General features: G+C 31.6%; 2 long non-coding RNA genes and 1 other non-coding gene across 16 annotated transcripts; 1 reads left to right on the top strand and 2 right to left on the bottom strand.

The window, feature by feature from the left end:
* Positions 1–7,881: 7,881 nt before the first annotated feature.
* LOC123906189 lies at positions 7,882–8,397 on the top strand. Its single transcript, XR_006808790.1, has 2 exons — positions 7,882–8,101; positions 8,182–8,397. It is a non-coding gene; the product is annotated as an uncharacterized LOC123906189 (long non-coding RNA).
* An 86-nt stretch (positions 8,398–8,483) lies between these two features.
* On the bottom strand, positions 8,484–18,019 carry LOC123906191. 14 transcript variants are annotated; one of them, XR_006808802.1, is made up of 6 exons: positions 16,680–17,365; positions 15,038–15,118; positions 13,403–13,483; positions 11,502–11,537; positions 11,287–11,409; positions 8,484–10,580 (listed from the first exon to the last, which is right to left on the bottom strand). It is a non-coding gene; the product is annotated as an uncharacterized LOC123906191 (long non-coding RNA). The 14 variants fall into 14 exon arrangements; XR_006808797.1 differs by adding an exon at positions 17,383–18,019 and having other exon boundaries at positions 11,502–15,118; positions 16,680–16,993; XR_006808798.1 differs by adding an exon at positions 17,383–18,019 and having other exon boundaries at positions 11,502–15,118; positions 16,680–16,760.
* Positions 17,863–17,942, bottom strand: LOC123912053. The gene has a single exon (XR_006810914.1). It is a non-coding gene; the product is annotated as a small nucleolar RNA snoR116 (small nucleolar RNA).
* Positions 18,020–18,244: the final 225 nt, after the last annotated feature.

Here is an 18,244-nt window from a genome sequence, read left to right as displayed (position 1 = left end):
TGGTTTTGTTCGGTTCGGTTTTATGAAATGAAAATCGCAAACCAAGTCAAACCGTGCGGTTTAAAAGAAAACTGATCCGTGCGGTTAAAACAAAATGCGGTTTTTTGCGGTTACGGTTTGGATTGGTTTTGTTTGCGGTTTTACTTTTGGATTGGTTCGGATAATATCACCTTTTACAACTACTCATCATAATGGTTAGTGCTCGCTAACATGGACTTTTATGTAGAAATGAATCGAGTAATAAATTTATAATAAGTTCATCTCCACATGGATAGTGTCAAAGTAATTAGTTTTGTTTAGGAATTAAACCGTAAACTAAAGTTGCATTCGCTTATAATTGGATAGATTGATATATATTGATAGAGATTGAGAAAGAAATAAGTTGAGAAATATTGGTTAGGCACTTTCGAATCTCTCCCCTATTCCTACTTGGTAATTTGGCGTTATATATATCTCTTGCAATTATTTCTATTATCTTGGCAGATTAACCCTAAAATGGTGAAATGTGTTTTCGCATAATAAAATCACTCTATACAATTAAAGACACCGGCCACTAACACCCGTTGGAAATCATGCAAGCATTAATATTTTTGTGAGCGTTAATCCTATTACCTATAGCCTCGGGTGCTTGAGTTACTTTTCCCAATGTCGGCTAGACTAAGTATTCTAGTTCCAGATTTAGGGCTCTGTTACGACGACACCGAATTCTCTTGAAGAATTTATAAATATGTCTACTTACGAATATAAAAGCAAAGCAGGATATAAAATTAGAAATAATAAAATTAATTGCAAGTAATATAATCTTGTTTAAACCAAATTATATGTTTCGAGTATTCCTAGGCGAGTTCATCTACTCGAGCTAACCTTAGAAGTTTAGCTACTCATAGACATAATTAATAACATCAGAAAAGAATTAGAAAATTACACATAAAAAGTAACCTCAATGAAACGCTAGAAAGTCGACTCTCTATGGTGGGAGATTACCTTCCCTTGAGAGCTCTATGCCCTCGTTTGCTGCTCCCCACTTGTAGAATGATGTTTTTTCTTAATGAATAATTGTGATGGTGAATGACTCTATTTATAGCAAAATTTTGAACTTAATAACATTTTAAATATTTTTTAAACACCGGTGTGTGGTCTAGGGGCGTAGCCAGGTAGAGCTGAGGGGGGTTCAACTAAACCTTCTGAACTTGAAAAATTTGTACGTATATCCTTATATATTTTGCTTTCTAAACCCCCTAAAATATTACTTTTGCACCCACCTAAGAGAAGAAGAGAACACAGAGGAATAGAAATAGAGAAATGCAGGCAAAAAGATAAATAAAAGGATCAACCATTCACCGGAAGATAGAGAAACAGAGAATGGAAAAAGAAACTGAAAGTGAGAGAGCGGTGGCTGTAATCGTTCTCTAGAAGATGATAATATGATACTATTTAGGGTTTTTTCACTAATAACTCATTTTGGCTTTTTTTTCTACGTGGCCCATTGTTATATTTGTATTTTTTTTGTTACGTTGGGTTTAATTCCATTTAAAACAAACATATAAAAGAAAAATTGCATCCCATAAAAACTATACTATTATTTTTTTCGACAAAAAACTATACTGTTTTTTATTTTTGGCTCTAATGTTATAAATTATTATTCTTTTTATTTTACATTTTATAACAGGTTAGATTTCCATCAAATTATATATGCAAGAGTTAGAATCTAAACCTCGGACATTCTACTTATTTATTTTAAGCGTGAAATTTTAGCCTCTAAATTACTTACCAAAAAAATAAATAAACATATGAAATCAAACAAATGTGTATGATGACTTATCTCATGTGTGCAATATAGATTTGTAAAAATATATTTTTTAAAATTGTGTTGATTGTAAGTGATTTTTAAGAAAACTTGCTCATTCAACAAAAAGAAATGCTAACACAAATAAAGACACTTTTGAAACAAAAAAAAAATTATTAAGGTAAAATTGTCTGCACCCCTGCCTCGAGTTCCTGGCTACACCACTGCTACTTACATTTAGTGATGCAAAAGAGAACGACATTGATGAACTACCTTGTGTTGAATTTTACATTGTTGATGAAGGAGAAACCTTGGAAAGCATAGGGAAGAAGTGCAATGATCCATATATCTTGTTATGGAATCCGCTTATTCGAGACGCTGAAGATATTGTTCCCGGTATTATACTCAGAGTTATACCCGATATGGATTTATAATTCGATTTTTAGTTTTTTTTTAAAAAAAATCATCTAGGTGTATTTCAATTTGTTTAAGAAGTGTCAACTCAATGGTTACATGAAAGAACGATTTAAATTCCTTTAGAGACAACTATAAAATTGAGTTTGGTAAAATTTTAGTAAATAATAAATTTCTTATTATATTTTTTATTTGTTATCATTGACGCTGAAGATATTTTATCCGATTAAAGACTCGGAATTATAACTCAATCCGCTTGAAGACTTGTTTATAATAGATGACGAAGATTTCTCTATGTAATGATTTGAATTTTCCTAAACTTCACCTAGTTTGTTTTTTAATTTGTTCATGAAATTTATATTTCTTTCGAGGATGGTTGTAAAATAGTCAGAATTAGTGTTATTTTAATAATTAATAAATTTTCATTTCTTATTTTCTTATTTTTCCTCAAAATTATCAGTCTTGTGTGTTAATTATATATACGGACATGCGAAAAGGTGCCCTTGGGCAAAGGTTAAAAAAAAGCAAAAAATTTAAATGGAAAAAATTAATTTTGAAAATTTGAAGACATTGAATATACTACTTTCAAGATTATATTACTATATTCATTAAAAAAATATCTACTCATTAAAAAAAAATTAAGTTATCTAGAATAAACTAATTAAGAATCGAAAAATAAAAAAAATTTGCTCGAGGTTAAGATAATCAACAACTTCAAATTAGTTCTTCAAAAGAACAACTTCAAATTATTATCTAACAATTGTAAAAAAATAAAAAAATAAAAAATGTATATTATCCACCATAACAGATATATATATATCTCCCATAAAGATAGTGTTTTACCTATAGTTGATGTTTCATAAAGATAGTGTTTTAGTTGAGTGTCAACAATACTATATAATTATTATTTTCTTTACTCTTCTTTTCTCCTCCTATCCATCTCGATAGCAAAGTTATATGGCAAGAACAATGAAACGATGACTCTTAAAATACTCTTTAAGCGTATCCAAAAAAAAAAATACTCTTTAAGCATTTTATTAAACCTTCAAGATTATTTAAGCTTTTCCTACCATAACAACACAAAATTACAACAACAAATCAAATGAAAAGTTTTTTTTTTAATACAGGAAACTAAACAGAAAATGCTCATGATTACATTACTCATCTTCATTGATCGCAAACCCTAGACCTCCAAGTCCTTTGATCCTTAGTTCAATCAGTTCAATCAATTGAGCTACACATCCCTTTATAATTGTAACTCCAGCTTTTATTTATTTTTGATAAATTAAGAGCATCTAGATATTAAGGTAGGGACAGACATCCCAACTTAGTTGGCATACCTATCCTTCATCGTCCTATACCTATAGCTCATATTATTAATAAAAACGAATGTATTTGGTCCAAATTTTTAACCAAATAATTCTTTGACTCACTTTTGCTTATATTTTTGGACGGATGGAGATATATACAATAACTGGGGGACATATACATAACCCAGGCGTCCACACAAAAGCGCGTAGAACAAGAAAATAAACCAACTTCTAGTTAATCCTAAGTCTAGTGAAAACACATAGGATAAAATTTGTTAAGTTTATGAATTTTTCAAATAAATTAAAATCTTGTCAAAATTACCATCAATCAATAAAATTTCAAAAGACGTTTCATTGGAAGAATATAATGCTATAATTCGTAATGATCGGAAATCATTTTTTCAAAAAGAACCCAGGCGTAATCTTATTCTTAAGAATTATGTGTTGGGTCACCACGAGGGGTAGTTGGGGGATCATTCACATTGGGTTTAAGAACAACTTATACAAGTGAGTTGGACATCATACTTTAACCCAAAACCTTAAGGTGTTAGGTTTATGGGTCCTCTCACTTATAAAGTGTTCAACCTCCACTTTTCTAAGCAATGTAGAACTTAACTACTCACACTTGCCACAACATTATGATAGGAGTATGCAATTCTTAATGAATATAGGATAGAGAAGCACATGAGTAGGAAGGAAGATGAGATATATAAGAAATGGAGCAAAGATTATGAGAACTTTTTTTAAAACCAAAAAGACGCTAGCTAAGTGCTAGACACCCGAAAATATATTTAAAAAGGCAGCAACTATAAATGGAGGGGATAAGAACCAAAACTTCATTAAGAGGTGCATATACGAAAACTAGACAACCCTAGTTGATTCTTAACGAAACCATTATAATAAATAGATGAGTCTCATTACAATGAACAATATCAGTTAAAGCTAAACCAAAGTTTGCAAGAGAATTTGTTACCTGGTTTCCCTCTCTAAAAATATGTGTAATTGTTGAATATGTTGTTGTGTTGTTGGAGATTGTTTGAAGTCCCACATTGCTTAGGTTCCCAAGTGTATAAATATGTGAGGACAACCTCACCCTTTGAGCTAGCTTTTGGGGATGAGATCCAAGCATATTTAACATGGTATCAGAGCCGGGTTAAGGACTGCAATGTGGGCATTTGACCCAGGACCACGCTAGGCGTGAGGGTGGGTGTTGAATATGTTGTTGTGTTGTTGGAGATTGTTTGAAGTCCCACATTGCTTAGGTTCCCAAGTGTATAAATATGTGAGGACAACCTCACCCTTTGAGCTAGCTTTTGGGGATGAGATCCAAGCATATTTAACAGTAATAAAACAATTCATTTGTTTCAGAAGTATCATAGCATTATGAGAAAATAAATTAAGTTTAAACTAGCTAATCCATTGCACTATTCTTCATTTAACATTTTTTCTTATGAGTCTAACCTTGTTGATTTTATTTTTTTGACGCAAGTTGATTTTATTATTGAAGAATGTTATTTAGATTTATCTTATCAAAGTTTATCCTTGCTGCCTAATGTTGAAAGAAATGAACGTACTAATAAAAGAGTTTGTAAGTATGAAAAAGCGTTAGATGTAAACTTTTGTTTGCTACAAGAATTCAATGATACCACAAACAGAGATAGGTTTAAAGAGATGAAGGTTATAGTGTTCAAATAAAATCCTCCAACACATCAAGAATGAGAATTGATCGTGTCTTGATCAGAATGTGCGACCGCGCCGGCGTCGTATTCTCGATGTCCCCTGTTGAAGCGGAGGGGGATTGTGTACCTGCAGGCACTCCGACGCTCAAGTCAGTTCAAGTGTGGAGTTTGGTTTTCTGTGCTAGATAGTACGTACCTTGTGAATGATAAGGGATCACGTATATATAGCCCACAGCGCTGGGTCAGGGCCCTTGACGACATTAATGGCCATCAAGTGGCTGCTGGAAAGCCTTGATGAGCAGTTAATGCTCATCATTCCGGTGAAATCTGACGTTACAAGTGACCCAGGGATATAACCGTTGAAGCGTCGAGCATCCGTTATATGTCCGCACATTAGGAGCCAGCCCGGCTAAATAAGCTCGTAATTATTGGGTTTCCGGACTTATAAGCTCGGTCCAAAACAAGAATGTGATTCCAAAGAAAAGGGAGACAAAGTGGATGCATGTTAGTCGCACATTATCCATTTGACATAAATAACTAATCTACATTGGAAAATTTATTAATCACCTTTAATGGGGCAATCCCTTTCCGACCATATTTTATTCTTCAATAAGATTCAACCATGACCTTTCTTAAGACATATCTAGGTCCAATTCCCCTTAAATATAATCATCATAAAATAATGTTCATTTTCCTTTTACTATTATGAAAGGTTATATAAAAAAAATAATAATAATAATAAATGGTCGGTAAACAAGAATGAAAGGACGTGCAAGCAATGTAATTATAAGTAAAATATATTCTAAGGTCAAGTGATGAATTACATGAGTTGAAGGGACAAACTTGATACATCAATGTACTTTAGAGACATTTACTAATTCTTCTTATTTTAATGAAGTGGTTCAATTTAAGAATGGATATGTTGTCACCACATTCCTAAATTTTTCCTTCAACTAATTTTTCATCCTTCATCATTGTTATTTTTCTCTTATATCTATCATTATAGCCCGTAAAAGAATGCACTATGTCGACAATCAAAATTTTATAAGAGATATTTACCTAGGTCAAGTTACCTAATGAGACAAACAAAACAGATCTATATACTTAAAAGACATTGAGGTCCCGTTTGGATTAGCTTATTTTTAAGCTTATGCAAGCAGCTTATGCAATTTTTATGTATTATTATAAGTTTGTTGAGGTAACTTATGATAAAATGGCTTATAAAAATATAATTTTCACTAGTGTGAACTTATAAAATAGCATAAAACATAATTTATATTGCATAAACTGTTTGCATAAGCTTAAAAATAAGCTAATCCAAACGGAGCCTTGAAATTTTAGTTTAGGTGGATATTTTTTTGTTCTATGAATGCTTTTTTTTTTCAAAGATTGTTCTATGAATGCTAATATCTATTTTATTGAATGAAAGAACATGAGATGTTTTACAATATAAACTAATAAAATAAAATAAAAAACAATTATTGTTGGGTCGACCCTTATGCATGTGTGACTTTGGAAAATTTCTCATCCCACTACCCACTTTCTCATCACATCTCTGGAAATTCCATTTTTGCTCTTGGTCAAAAAATTCGGAACGCGTTTTCCGAATTTTTTTTCCTTTAAAAACAACTTCGGAATGTGTTTTCTGAATTTTTTCCAAATTTGAACTAAAAAAATTCGGAAAACGCGTTCCGAATTTTTTGACCAAGGGCAAAAATAGAATTTTCAGGGGTGTGGTGAGAAAGTGGGTGGTGGGATGAGAAATTTTCGTGACTTTGGCTACCCACTGCATAGGGCCTCAAAATATAGGGTCTCAAAACAAAATTTAAGAGAGCTACTTTTGTCACCCTACGGGTTACTCGCGCACTCTATTTTTATACATTCACGACTTAAGTAGCGGATATGTAAAAATAGGGCGTTTTGGGAAGAAAAAAAGCCGTCTGCTACCTAAGTCGCGGACAGTGTTTGAGTAACCAGTAGGACGGCAAAAGTAACTCCCAAAATTTAAATAGCTAGTGTTGATGATATTAGAAATTGGGGGTACAAAATATAATATTTTTTATTTATTTATTTTAATTCTAATTGTTAATTATCTTTTAATTCTATTTAACGGTTCAATTTAAATATGTTTATTTCGTTCGATTTCAAATCTGTAAAATTGATAATAAAAAAAATACTGAGAAATTTCAAATTCTATTTATTTCCTTTCTTCTTTATACTAGAAGTGTTAGAAAAGTGATTGTTTTTCATCACAGTATCCGGTCCACTAGACTGTCTAATCTGGTTTGGAGGTCGGTTCTAGCATCAAGTGATTCCAGCCACCTCCCGATCGCAGTTGCGGGAATCAAAATATGGTCCTCTCTACCAAGTCCAACGTCAATCACCACTAAACCAACTAACGATTGGTAAAATTGACCTTTTTTATTTATTTTCACCACCAGTATCCGGCCCACTTGACCGTCTAATCTGGTTCGAGGGTAAATTTTGGCATTAAGTAGTTCGAGCCCCTTCCTATTTGCAGTTGCAGTAAATCGAACTGTAGTCATCCCTACAAAGTCCAACACCAAAATTGACTTCTTTTTTTATTTACAACATTTTTCCCTACATTAAATAATGTTGATTTTCCTTTGTCCATATTATGAAATGCCAAATGAAAAATAAAAAATAAAAATAAAATTATGTGCAATACATGAGTTAAAGGGACAAATATTATACATCAATTTAATTTTGAGACATTTAAAGGGACAAATATTCTACATAGCACAAGAGTTTTTACTATATAAAGTAGCAATTAATCCATTTAACAAATATTCTACATGCAACTATGAAAAAAATGACTAAAATTCTCAAGTTTGTTTATACTATAACCTTCTTTGTTTCCCTATTTCTCGTTGTAGTAAACGTTGGTGGTGGTAAGCTTATTTTCGTTGTAGTTTGTTTATACTATAACCTCATTTTTAGTAATATAATTTTAAATTCTTTTATATTTCAGGAAAGTGTATTTCAGACGTGCATTGTATGTATCTTTCATGTCGGTCTCGTCAAATTAAGCATTGTCTTCAAAGTGAATGCTACTGTATTAATCGTGTTGATGAAAAAATTGTTTTCTATTATGCCTAATTTTAATTTTCTCTGCTCATCATAATGTTAATCTTATGATTTTTCTCACACAACCATATATTTCTATGACCTTTGAATTTCTTTGATACTCAAAGATGCATGTTAATTTTCTTTTCATAGAACTTCAAATCATTATAAGTGCAGAGAACTTCAAATCATTATATCCAAAAAAATCCTACAAAATTATAATGAAATAGAAACTAAGAGTAATGCTAGGGTCACACCCTCTAACACACTCTTTCAACACACCCCGATAATAATCAGCCAACTCATTTAATTTTTTTAAATCCTTTACCTGTTACCTGTTGCACATTGAAAGCAACTTTTTTAGTAGCCACATTTTGTTTAACAGTGCGTGTGTCCTCAGCAGTGCTCTAGAAACTACTCCCTCCGTACCACAATATATGTCGCTTTGACATTTTTACACATATTAAGAAAGATAATTAATATTGTATGGACAAAATTATCCTTCATTTATGGTAGGAAAAAATAAATTGAAGAATTAAAAGAAGAGAGAGTAATAAATAGTTCATTGGTAATAAATACCACTTTACAATTTTTCTATTTTTCTCAAATCTTAAAGAAAAACTTGATGTGTCTTGCCCTTGTACCGTCAAATTCTTCACAGTTGTGTTGCCTTTGTTCTATTATGCCTATCTAAGTTATGTGCATTTTATTGTGTTATGCATATCAAAGTTCTGCAGAACAAGCACATCCTTCTTTGGCTCTTTGGCTCAAAAGTCAAAATACATAAGTTACGAACAAAACTTCACCCAATCTCAGAACCAATAGCCTCTATGATACAAACAATGACACTAAAAGAAGCAACAAAGCTCCAACACAAAAAGCAGTGAAACTAATTTCCTGCACAAACACATCATCCCTCAAGCCTTAAACTTGACAGTAACATCAAAACAGAAAAAATCTAGGCCCAAACTAAATCAATAACAGCAGCAAAACTCAACAAACAAGCTCATGCACTTCAATTGAAACAAAGAGTTCATTGAGTGGCTTCATTGAAGTCTTCATGTTCTAAACTCCATACCAAGTTTGAACTGAAATGTTGATTTTAAGTATGTGTCAGAACTTTGCACATAAACCTTATTATCAATATATGTTTATAAAACTTGGTATATTTCATAAAACCACACTCTTTTCACCTCATAAGCCACACAATGCCTTACTTATATATCAGTAACCCAAAAAAATAACTCATAATTACTCGAAATTATTCTATTTTCAAGCCACATATTTCATAACTAACTGACAAGCCCAAAAATCAGCTAAATCCTAACTAAGTGGTTTAACCTAATAGTATAGTGAAATTGAAATTCAGCAGATAAGGACAAAGGAAACAGTATAAGATTACAAAGGTGCCTAGTAATAGATATCAAAATAAGCTGATGTCCTGCACAATGTTGAGCAACAAGAATAAATTCTCAAGACGGACCATTTTAAAAATTAAGTTGAAATATTATCTCTCAAGAACTTCATCAACTATAATTTCAAATATTGATAATCACCTTACACTTCATTGTTAATTTACCATTCATATATTGATTTAAAGATTTGAAACCCCAAGAGTGTTAGTTAATTTTATTATGCTTAAATGCAATAGTTAAAATGCATCTCCGGCATAGTTATGCAAGCTGCATAAGTCTAATAGCCTTTCAATTAGGAACTCATCCCCCAAGAATAAGCTACTCACAACTATTGTAATTTATAGCGACTTAACAATGACACAATCGAAGATGATTGAACATTGGTAGAGTTGGACTTAAGTAAAAAAATTATCCTTCTCTCTAAATTAATCACTGCAATTGAAATATTAAAGCTCTGCATTGTATATAATCTGGCCCCAGAGGAAGAGATGAAAAAAATGAATAGCAGCATAAGTCTTATTTGAAATCTTTTGCAAATGGGCAGCGGTATGCTTATATTATATGCCTACTATATAAATAAATAAATAAAAAAGATCATGTTTCAATGTCACATTAAACAAAAAAAACAAAGCATTAATCATTGAAATTGAATTATTTTTGTTGCAATGAATTCATTTGTCTTTTCTCTATAGCCAAAAGAAAGAAGATAAAGAGTAGCAACAGTACTCTAACTAAACAAAAAGCAAAGCAATGTCACATTAATCTTACATGAAATTTGAGTCCATATGCATACTTGTTCAACATCCTTGTTGATGTAAACTGAGTACTTGCCATGCTCACATGAGAAGAAACCTGAAGTCATCAATCAATGTAGCAGGATTCGCAGACACTGAAGATTAAGAAATTGCAGGTGATGTTGATTGAACATAGATGGATATATGGCAATTTGTTTTTGTTTTTCATTGTCGTTTTGAAAATTATAAAAAATAATAGTTTTGAGTATTCCATAAAATAGTAGTAAATGATATTAGTTTGGTGACACTACTAATATTTAGTCCTCTTAAGTGTATACGTTTGAGCAAAAGGAGAAGGGTCATGAATTACAAAATATCCAGAAATGAAGTAATTAGGTGAAGGGTCATGATTAATTAGTCCTTATTTATATGTGTGTCCATAAGCTTCATAACAAGCACAAGGCCAGCTGATGATATACTACTGATTAAAAGTAATTTTATTAGGTAAAAAATCCATAACACCCACTTACCATCTTTATTTAATTTCATAGTGTGTTTGAGTAAAAAAAATTCAGTGGTGTACTTTCTAAAGGGACCTAGTGATTGTTGGAAATCCAAAATTATAATGATTATAAGATGGCAATTCTTACTTTATGAGCTATTTTTTAGAATATAGTTAAGCTCAAATTCTCAAATTCTAAGATGCTTTCCGAATCTATCTATAATTTATTGAATCACTTGTTATCAGATCACCTACATATTTTCTGTAATGAGCAAATTTGACTATCCATATAGCTTCTAGGATTAAAGTAGGCATAAACCTAATTCTAAGAGTAATCAATTATAATTTATTGAACTCACTATTTTTTACTGTGACACATTGGTCATGCTTCATACAACAAGCATCAAGGCCATCACAAGGTTTTTAACCAAGGCATCCGCTATACAAAAGTCCACAATACTCAATTATCAACAACGGAGGCACTGTTAAATCCAATGAACTCAATTATCAAAAAAACAAACAAAGTAAAAATATATATAAAAAAATTACTAATAATTATTATTAAGACATGTACCTGAGCAGAAACTTGACTCACATTGTCTCCTACAATCTTTGCTCAACAGAAAAATTAAGTAATAAATAGAAATAATTAAAAAATTAGTTATTACACTTACACATGTTAAAACAAAATTAATATGTTTAAGCATTAATTAAGATGCATACAACAGAAACAGCTATTCCGGTGGTTTCAGCTCCTATGTTGAGGGCATAAACAGAAGTGGTTAACAGGTTGAAACCAAAGGTGAAACATAACAGAAAAGAATACTTAAGTGACTGTGTTAGAACCATGTTTATGTTTATGTGTGTATTTGGTTGGAAAGACAAGAAAAGCTAAAAAGTGAGATTAATTAGTTGAAGTTTGTGAAGGTTGGTTTCTGATTTATAGGAAGAGAATGCAAATTATGAATGAAAGGGATTTGACTTGATTTGAGAACAAAAGTGTTGAACACAAACAGAGGAACAAAGCTTTGGTCCAATCACTAACAAAACCTCCTATTCGCGAAAAATCTACAATATGAGACTACTTATTATCCAATTACTTCTAAAATTACAAATTTGATGACTAAAACCTCAATATACAATAAAACCCTAATCATGAAAGATTTGAAAAAACGGAAAATTGTTCTTACTTTTTCTAGGGAAACAAATGAAAGATAAGGGCAAAAAGGGTAAATCAGAACCTGAACAAAAGTGAATCTCCGTCGTCTCTTTTAAGAAGAAAGCAAAACGAATTGGATACGAGACAAACAAACCACAAAAGCAAACTTGCAAGGAAAGGACACGAGAAATAGTTCTGCATCTGACACAAATGGAAAGCCTTTCTGGCAAATCCCTTTCAGCCAAAAACCTTTACAAATGGGGAAAAGCTTACAAACATTGAAGAGAAAAGGGAATGGAAGGAGACGGGAGAAAGGCAACCGTGTGGTGGCCACGGATGAATATGAGGCCTTCTACAGTGCTCATCGGTCGCATTCTATGGTAAGGTTTATTGATTGAACTATGTGGGGACAGTATATTATTTGATGTGGGATCAAGATATCAAAATGTGACATAATTGGTGTAGTTTCTAAAAGAGGGGTGGGGTCAGCTGACCCGCTGACCCCAATTCACACTCCTCGTATGTAAGATATGTGCCTATGCATAAGCCTGTGGAAAAAACAAGGGCCAATGCCAGAATTTCAGATCCAAATTATTGTTGGCAACGTTCATAACTGAAGCACCATGGAATAGGTGAAAAAGAAATTGTTGCATTTCTCAACAAATTTAATTATATACAGGTAGAACTAAACATATGATTTAACTATTTAATCAACAAATCACAATTAATTACTCTAATAATCATAATACTGGAATCACCAAAGAACTGATACCTTGAAACATCATAGATCGTGTTCATCGAAGGAAATGAAAAGACTGATTTCAGGACATATCCCAGGAGTTAATAAATGTATTTATGTTTCCCACTATAAAACTTAGAGTTACACTTTAAGATTACAAACTCAGAATCTTTTTCTCCTCAAATTTGGAAGTAATTTGATGAGTTTTAATAGATAACTACATCAGATGGCTAATAACCATTGTCCTTCCCAATATGAAATTACCCGGTTCTTTGTGTTTGTTCGATGCTACAAACAAGGGTATAGAAGTATAATTGGCACAAACAAGGGTATACATATCATAGAAGTGAGACCATACAATAATATATTCATAAAGGCAAACCAGAAGAGAAGTTTCAACACGGATCCTCAGCAGCATAATTATACAAAATAAACCACTAAAAAAGCAATTAACTATAAGAATTTCTTAGGTATTCATCATAAGCTAACAAAAATAATATAGGAAAAATAAACTAATTAACTAATCTAAAGTAATGATATAAATAGATGCTTAAATTAAATATTTAGCAATTCTAACCTGGATTTCAAGCTTGACATTGTCGCCTTCACCTAAAATCTCCTTGTCAGTGAGGGAAAGGAACCTAATCTTGTCTAAAGCCTACAATATAGAACTCATTTCTGATAAATACAAAGTTCCATTTTGTGTATAAAAATCAAAATATAGTAGTTTGTTTGTCATGTAATTAATTGAACTGTGTGGGGACTGTATATTATTTGAAATGGAGTCGTGATATCAAAATGTGACATAATTGGTGTAGTTTCTCGAAGAGGAGTGGGATCAGCTGACCCCAATTCAGACTCCTTCTATGTAAGATATGTGCCTATGCATAAGCCTGTTGAAAAAACAAGGGCCTATGCCATAATTCAGACCCAAATTATTGTTGGCAACATTCATAACTGAAGCACCATGGAATAGGTGAAACAGAAATTGTTGCCTTTGTCAACAAATTTAATGATAAATATAAAGGTAGAACTAAACATATGATTTAACTATTTACTCCCTCCGTCCCAAAACTTTAGTCCTTTTAGAGTTTTGCACAGAGATTAAGAAATGATAAATATTGATAAATTAAGTCAATTTTACCCTTACTTTATTAAGAAAGAGAAAACATATTTAATTAGTGTTTTAACTTGTAAGGGTACAAATGGTAAAGTATCACTAATTGTGCATTGCTTTCTTAAAAAGACAAAAGATTTGGGACAAAACTAAAAAGGTAAAAGGACTAAAGATTTGGGACGGAGGGAGTAATCAACAAATCACAATTAATTACTCTAATAATCATAATACCGGAATCACCAAAGAACCATAGGCTTATGATTCAGCCTTCCAGATCGATAAAAGTTAACGCACAGATACCTTGAAACATCATAGATGAAAAGACAGATTTCAGGACCTATCTCAGGAGTTAGTAAATGTATTTAAGTTTCCCACTATAAACTTAGAGTTACACTTTAAGATTACAAACTCACAATCTTTTTCTCCTCAAATTCTTTTAGATCTCATTTGTCTCTTTGTTTTAGTTAAGTTAAAGAATGACTAACTGAGCTAAATCAACAATCTATACAAGTTATATACCCTAACTTTCTCAACTAATTAAAGTATACGAAGCAATTACAATGAAAGCCCACAAATTTGGAAGTAATTTGATGACTTCTAATAGACAACTACATCAGATGGCTAATAACCATTGTCCTTCCCAATATGAAATTACCCTTTTCTTTGTGTTTGTTCGCTGCTACAAACAAGGGTATAGAACCAAGTATAATTGGCACAAAAAGGATACACATATCATTGAAGTAAGATCATACAAATTGTCCTTCCCAATATGAAATACCCTTTTCTTTGTGTTTGTTCGCTGCTACAAACAAGGGTATAGAACCTAGTATAATTGGCACAAACAAGGGTATACATATCAATGAAGTAAGACCATACAATCATATATTCATAAAGGCAAACCAGAAGAGAAGTTTCAACACAGATCCTCAGCAGCACAATTATACAAATTAAACCACTAAAAAAGCAATTAACTATAAGAATTTCTTAGGTATTCATCATAAGTTAACAAAAATAATATAGGAAAAATAAACTAATTAACTAATCTAATGTAATGATATAAATAGATGCTTAAATTAAATATTTAGCAATGCTAACCTGGATTTCAAGCTTGACAGTGTAGCCTTCACCTAAAATCTCCTTGTCGGTGAGGGAAAGGAACCTAATCTTGTCAAATGCCTACAATACAGAACTCATTTCTGATAAATACGAAGTTCCATTTTGTGTATAAAAATCATAGAAGTAATTTGTTTGTCATGTAATTAATTGAACTATGTGAGGACAATATATTAATTGAAGTAGAGTCAAGATATCAAAATGTGACATAATTGGTGTAGTTTCTCAAAGAGGAGTGGGGTCAGCTGACCCCAATTCACACTCCTTCTATGTAAGATCTGTGCCTATGCATAAGCCTGTGGAAAAAACAAGGGCCTATGCCAGAATTTCAGATCCAAATTATTGTTGGCAACGTTCATAACTGAAGCACCATGGAATAGGTGAAACAGAAATTGTTGCCTTTCTCAACAAATTTAATTATAAATATAAAGGTAGAACTCAACATATGATTTAACTATTTACTCCCTCCGTCCCAAAACTTTGATCCTTTTAGAGTTTTGCACGGAGATTAAGAAATGATAAATATTGATAAATTAAGTCAATTTTACCCTTACTTTATTAAGAAAGAGAAAATATATTTAATTGATGTTTTAACTTTAGTAAGGGTACAAATGGTAAAGTATCACTAATTGTGCATTGGTTTCTTAAAAAGACAAAAGATTTGGGACAAAACTAAAAAGGTAAAAGGACTAAAGATTTGGGACGGAGGGAGTAATCAACAAATCATAATTAATTACTCTAATAATCGTAATACTGGAATCACCAAAGAACCATAGGTTTATGATTCAGCCTTCAAGATCAATAAAAGTTAACGCACCGATACATTGAAACATCATAGATTGAAAGACAGATTTCAGGACCTATCCCAGGGGTTAATAAATGTATTTAAGTTTCCCACTATAAAACTTAGATTTACACTTTAAGATTACAAACTCACAATCTTTTTCTCCTCAAATTCTCTTAGATCTCATTTGTCTCTTTGTTTTGTGAAAGTTAAAGAATGACTAAATGAGCTAAATCAACAATTTATACAAGGTATATACCCTAACTTTCTCAACTAATTAAAGTATACGAAGCAATTACAATGAAAGACCACAAATTTGGAAGTAATTTGATGACTTCTAATAGATAACTACATCAGATGGCTAATAACCATTGTCCTTCCCAATATGAAATTACCCTTTTCTTTGTGTTTGTTCGCTGCTACAAACAAGGGTATAAAACCAAGTATAATTGGCACAAAAAGGGTATACATATCATTGAAGTAAGATCATACAAATTGTTCTTCCCAATATGAAATTACCCTTTTCTTTGTGTTTGTTTGCTGCTACAAACAAGGGTATAGAACCAAGAATAATTGGCACAACCAAGGGTATACATATCAATGAAGTAAGACCATACAATCATATATATACATAAAGGCAAACCAGGAAGAGAAGTTTCAACACAGATCCTCAGCAGCACAATTATACAAAACAAACCACTAAAAAAGCTATTAACTATCAAGAATTTCTTAGGTATTCATCATAAGTTAACAAAAATAATATAGGAAAAATAAACTAATTAACTAATCTAATGTAATGATATAAATATATGCTTAAATTAAATATTTAGCAATGATAACCTGGATTTCAAGCTTGACAGTGTAGCCTTCACCTAAAATCTCCTTGTCGGTGAGGGATACGAACCTAATCTTGTCTAATGCCTACAATATAGAACTCATTTCTGATAAATACAAAGTTCCATTTTGTGTATAAAAATCATAGAAGTAGTTTGTTTGTCATGTAATTAATTGAACTATGTGAGGACAATATATTATTTGAAGTGGAGCCAAGATATCAAAATGTGACATAATTGGTGTAGTTTCTCGAAGAGGAGTGGGGTCAGCTGACCCCAATTCACACTCCATCTATGTAAGTTCTGTGCCTATGCATCAGCCTGTGGAAAAAACAAGGGCCAATGCCAGAATTTCAGATCCAAATTATTGTTGGCAACGTTCATAACTGAAGCACCATGGAATAGGTGAAACAGAAATTGTTGCCTTTCTCAACAAATTTAATTATAAATATAAAGGTAGAACTAAACATATGATTTAACTATTTAATCAACAAATCACAATTAATTAATCTAATCATCATAATACGGGAATCACCAAAGAACCATATGCTATGTTTCAGCCTTCCAGATCAATAATAGTTTTTTTTTAGGTTAGATCAATAATAGTTTTTTTTTAGGTTAGATCAATAATAGTTAACACACCAATACCTTGAAACATCATAGATCTTGTTCATCAAAGGATATGAAATATAAAATTTGAAGATATCTACCTGAATAGGTGTTTCCACTGTTGGGGATAATCGCCTGTGGAAACTAGAGCGTCTTTAGTTCCATACTACTAGAAAGTAATAAATGTATGAACAAACATTGAACTAGAACAGAAACATTACAAAAAATCGAGGAGAAGAGATTCATATATAACATTTCAATAAACCTTAAATAAACCAATCAAATACACAACAATTTCAACTAAACAACAATGAATACTGGTTTTTCAACCAAAAAAAAAATGATTTAGCAAAAATTAAAATCAAAATAATTGTCACTATAATATAAACCTAGAAAACATTTAAAAAAACAGAATTTACAAAAAATTGAAAATTTAGGAAGATCGATGGCTAATACCAGAATCTCAGTTAATGAAATCACTATCAAATAAGCGAATCAGAGACTCTAAATTGTTGCCTTTTCATTCAATAAATCCAAAACACTAAAATCAAATTAAAATTAAAACAAGTTTAAGCAAAACAAGGCTCAGATTGTATAGTTGGCATCACCGAGCTAATTTAGCTTTCAAAGTTTGATGGTATACATAAATTCATCACCGCCTTAAAATCAAATAAAATAAAATTTGAAACTAAAGAATTAAGATTTTTTGTGATTAACATTAAAGACAGGGGTTTGAGAGAAAACGATGAAGGAAAACAAGAAGCGGTGAGAACGAACGAGGGTTTAAATAGGTAGAGACTATAGTGAACCCTAGTTTCTGTGAACGAATTTACGGTATTGTCCTTAATTATTATTATATAGTTTTGGGAATATAAATGCAAAAATGTGACATCAAGTGGGTCCAAATGTCATTTATACACCCCAAAATATTTAAAAACTTTGGTAATTGAAGAAATGGAAAAC

This window comes from Trifolium pratense, linkage group LG2 (assembly GCF_020283565.1).
Source record: "Trifolium pratense cultivar HEN17-A07 linkage group LG2, ARS_RC_1.1, whole genome shotgun sequence".
NCBI lineage: Eukaryota > Viridiplantae > Streptophyta > Magnoliopsida > Fabales > Fabaceae > Trifolium > Trifolium pratense.
Note: the sequence above shows the minus strand (reverse complement) of the source record. Positions and strands in the feature narration are given on the sequence as shown.